General features: G+C 35.0%; 1 pseudogene; it reads right to left on the bottom strand.

Moving 5' to 3' along the window:
• Nucleotides 1-424: 424 nt before the first annotated feature.
• On the bottom strand, nucleotides 425-4,329 carry LOC132601923 (probably inactive leucine-rich repeat receptor-like protein kinase At5g48380; annotated as a pseudogene).
• Between the last annotated feature and the right edge of the window lie 614 nt (nucleotides 4,330-4,943).

Genomic DNA, 4,943 nt, shown 5'->3' with positions numbered 1-4,943 from the left:
CACTGGAAATTGGGCTCATTCATATCTTTCTCGTTACAATTTTGGCTCGAAATTCCACTCAGACACGAAATACAAATAACTTTGGACCGACAAAGTTTATGAATTATGATGGCAGGGAATAGACGTTGAACACGTCAAGTTACATTTGGAAGAAGAGAAAACATGTCAAGTCAATAAAGTCCAAAGGTCTTAGCTTGGACTTCTTTCTAAAACATGCTAAAAAGGGATATACAGATGCAAGTTGGGGCTTCAAGTTGCTTAAGCTTAACCAAAAGAAAGGACCCTTCCTTTTTCATCACCAAAAGAGGAGACCAGGCATACCAAAAAGTGCACCTTTTAGTACAACTGAAATAAGATAGAGTGCACCATTTGAACATGACATCATTTGTTGATGTCATTTTCTTTGTCATTCGGTGTTCAAAATTCACAACCTAGCTCGAACAATTTGAGTTCTCATGGTAAAATCTTTAGTGCTCTTTACCAAAAGTGACCTCATTTCTGGTAATCGAACTAGAAAGAACATCTGATTAAGAGTAGAGAAATTATTTACCACGAACAATTTGAATTCTCATGGTAAAATCTTTAGTGCTCTTTTCCAAAAGTGACCTCATTTCCGGTAATCGAACTAGAAAGAACCTTTGATTAAGAGTAGAGAAATTATTTACCATATATTCCTTCACACATCTCCTTTTGTATTTGCTAGATATCCATCACTTGGTCCAAATACACCATAAAACTTGTGAGTTGTTCATTGTTTTTAATTGGACTTTGCTATATATTCATCATTTGCATCTAGAAAGTAGCCTAATGCATTATTCCTGTTTGCAATCCTAACAATTAATGACCTTAATCTTCCTCAAATTGTCAGTAATAAGTAGCTTCGTGACTCACTAAACCTTACTCTAGAGAAACTGCTTTAGGCCAATTTCTGAAGACAACTCTCAGAAAAATGCCTATAAAGTGCAGCATTAGTCTGCTGAGGCTCTTTTAGAAGCATGCAATCGATATGGCTTTCCAATGTTGTAAATTATATGCAAGTCTTAGATATTACAGCTGCAGCAAAAGCTATCAATGTAAAAACACAAAGCTTCTTTGATGCTATTAAATTGATGTGCTCTAACCAAATAAACAATAATAGTACTAGTCTTACAGACTTCAAATGGCAGTTGATAAGGGAGTTTCCTATACCTGGTCGTTTCGACCCTGATAAATTGTCTTGAGTTTTTCATACACTTCCAGCATCGTCGGCCTTTCATTAGGAAAAAACTTCACACAGTCACAAGCTAACTCTAGAAATTGGAGGATCAAATCGTTGATTCCTTTCCCAAGAAAATCTCTATCTTCATCAAGTAGACTAGGTGAGTGATCAAATAGATTTCTTGAGCGGGTCAATTCATGTGGCTCCTTCCCGGTTACAAGCTCGAGAAGCACAACACAAAAGCAGTAGATGTCTTGCTTGTAAGAACCTAAACCTGAATATCCAGCTATTGGGAAAAGACTCCAACTTAATGCAGTATCATTCTTACTCCAAAATTTTGCTTCCCAAAAGTTGGATATTTCGGTTCATTTGATCTAGCAAGATACACCGTGTGCTTATGCTTCCGTGAGTAACGTGTAATTCATACCCATGATAAAGCCAAGGCAGACCTTTTGCTATCCCAAGTGCAATTTTAACTCTAAGAGGGAAGTCCAAAATCTTGGCCTTATCCTCGTTTGAGTGCAGCCATTCATGAAGATTTCCATGATGCATGTATTTGTAAACAAGAAGTCTTTTGTCCCTTTCAACACAGAAACCTATAAGAGGTAATAGGTTCCGATGCCTCAGACCACCGAGAGTAGTTATCTCAGAGACAAACTCGTCCTCCAATTTTTCCCTAACATTGAGCTTCTTGATTACAAGTGTCCAGCTATTTGGTAGAATTGCTTTGTACACATTTCCTAGCATATCAATTCTTACTAAACACTCTTCACTGAAATCAAAAGTCGCTTCTTGCAGCTCCATGAAACTCATTCTAGTAACAAACTTCTCCAGCTTTAATATCTGAAAAACAACAAGTTGAATCATTTGAACATACAGAAACAGAACAGAAACTTGAGAAGCTTGTTGCTGTCATGTATTGTTGAGCTGAGCTTAAATTGGTTTTGATTCTTAACAAACAACGAAAAAGAACGACGTCTCTTGGAGATACTGGTTATTCTACTAAATGGATTGCAAGAGTATTATGTAGATATCGAAAGAATCAGGTTCTTAGAAGACTACTAATCAGAAGCTGTGAAACTGATTTCAAGTGAAAGTTGGATTCCTTGAAGAATTATACTTATGGGCTACGCGCATTGCATCAAGGAATTCGTGAACAACAAGGAAATATTGTTACATTTGCATAAAAGGAAAAAGGTAAGGAAATAGGAGAAACCGTGTGGAGGTCGAAGCAAATAAGTAAACCAAATCCAAGTTGGATTGGATTCCTTAACCAAAATACTTTCGGTTTTGGCGAATAAGTGTAGAAGGATTGGTCCAACGACACTCCTATATAAAGCACCGCATTGCTGCTATTGAGGCTCGTGCTATTTCGCGCAAACACTGAGATTACTCTTGGAAAATAGCAGTCATTGTGAAGGATTCAAGCTGATCAATTAAAGAACAAGCTGATCAATTAAAGAACTTGTACCAGAGGAAGAAGCTGTCTTAGTTCTTGAGTTGGTTAGGCTTAAGCATTTGGTTCTAAATTGTAACCTATTTTACTTTTCAGAAGTATTGTTGTAGCTGATCAATGGTGAAGTTTGTTTAGCTTTCTAAACTAGGAGTATAGTCTTAAAAGGGGTAGCTACATTCAAAGTTGATTGTAGGGGTTAAGGTACTAGATTTAGTCCCTTTGGTTATAGAATTGTAACCTAAAACTGCTCTTGGAGATAGTGGAGTCTTGAGGTAAATCCTATGAGGGTAGGTCGTGGTGTTTTTCTCCCTTGAGCAAGGAGTTTTCCGCGTAAAACTGCTTGTGTATTTTAATTTTCGCACTTCACTTTCAGTTTGTGTCTAGTTTACTGATGTTAAAGAATCAGGTTCTTTAACTCGGGAAAATTGGGGAAGACACAATTCACCCCCTCTTTTGTCTGGATGTATTGCTAAAATAACATGTATGCTCATCAATCATCGAATAAAAAGTTTTACCTCCATTCAGTTCTCCAGTCAAGAATATATATATACATATATATATATATATATATATATATATATATATATATATATATATATATATATATATATATATATATATATATATATATATATATATATATATATATATATATATATATCATGATGGATTTGCAATGACCAATAACTAAACTAGAAATACAGTAACAAATATGTAGCTAACAGTGCAGGGGGGAAAAGCTGAAAAGATAGCAAAATCTTTACCTTCTGGTGGCTGCTTAATTCCTCGTCACCTGGTGAATCACTTCGTGGACTTAAATGTTCCTTTCTCTTCAGCTTCCATTTGTTCAATGAAACTATCTTGTTGATAGCCTTGGTAGGAAATTGAAATAAGCAAAATACAAAAACTAATGCATAGAAAAGTACCAAACCGACCACAAATGCTTGGATGAATGAAGCATAATCAATATGTTTCCATATCCAAGAATCCTCAAAGTCCTCAGAATACTCACATTCTTTCGAGGGCTTCCCACAAAGCCTTGAATTGTTTGCAAAACTGTCAGATGTGATTTATCCTTTAACAAATGATGGCACTAACCCAGTCAAGTAATTGTTGGCTACACTGAATATCTTAAGGCGAGGCAAAGATCCTATTCTGCTTGGAATTTCACCTCTTAGATTATTGTTCTCCAACATTAGGAAGTTAGGTATGCACAATTAGCTATATCAGGCGGTATATTGCCAGAAAATAGGTTACTTGCGAGATCAAGTGTTGTAACATGTTCAACTATTACTGAAATATCAGAAGGGATAGTTCCATACAACTTGTTGCTAGAAAGATCTAAACCTGTCAAGCTTGTACAATTTTGAATGCCTCGAGGAAACTCACCTATTAGTCCTAAGTTTGAAAGTCTGAGGTTCATTCCCTTATTCTCATAATCATGCCAGCATTGAATTCCTGCAAAATGAGAGATAGAACCCTCGATAGCATTTCTGAAATCCCAAGAGCCCAAAGAATTGAAAGGATCTTGTAATGAATCTTTTATCGATTTCAAGCAATAAAATTCACTCTTTGTAGCACTGCAGACACAAATTGTGCTAAGTAATATCAATAGAAAGCCAAGAAATGAGCAACTGAAAAAGAGAGGTCTTGTTCTGAAATTGGTTTTCTCCATATTTTGAGAAACTTCCTGCAAAATCTTGAACCTCAGCATAGAAAATATCGCTGAAGAATGATTATACTTCAAATTTTATACAATTGTACCAATGGAAAAATCTTCAATTTTTGTCTATATTTATTGATGATTCTTGACTTAATGGTTCGATGTTCTCGGCTTAAAGGCTTCAAACATATGGAAATTGGGATAAGTGAATAGTCAAATAAGAATGGATGGAACTCTAGGAGATTATAAAACAAGAGAATTGCATTAAATCTTAAGAATAAACAAAATTTATAAAGAGGAAATGAGCAATATATAAGATTTACAGTTAATCGTTAAGTACAAAAATAAAAAAAAAATAACTAAGCAATCGTATAGTTGCTTTCCAAGAATTTTCTCCATCTGAAAAGCTATCAATAATATGATTGTATATTGTTGAGTCAATCCTACTTACTGTATATAACACAATGAAGTCAACTACTTAATACCAATGATTTCTCCAATTCTCCTTATGTTTAAGTGTATCCAGTTGTTGACAATTTTGCCTTAGTATTCCCTTTTTTTTAAGAAGGTGATTTATTCTTTTAGTACACACACTTAGAGTCAACTTCTTTTATTTACAAGATGCA

Source organism: Lycium barbarum, chromosome 7 (assembly GCF_019175385.1).
Source record: "Lycium barbarum isolate Lr01 chromosome 7, ASM1917538v2, whole genome shotgun sequence".
Classification (NCBI taxonomy): Eukaryota; Viridiplantae; Streptophyta; class Magnoliopsida; order Solanales; family Solanaceae; genus Lycium; species Lycium barbarum.
This window is presented reverse-complemented; position numbering and strand designations above follow the sequence as displayed.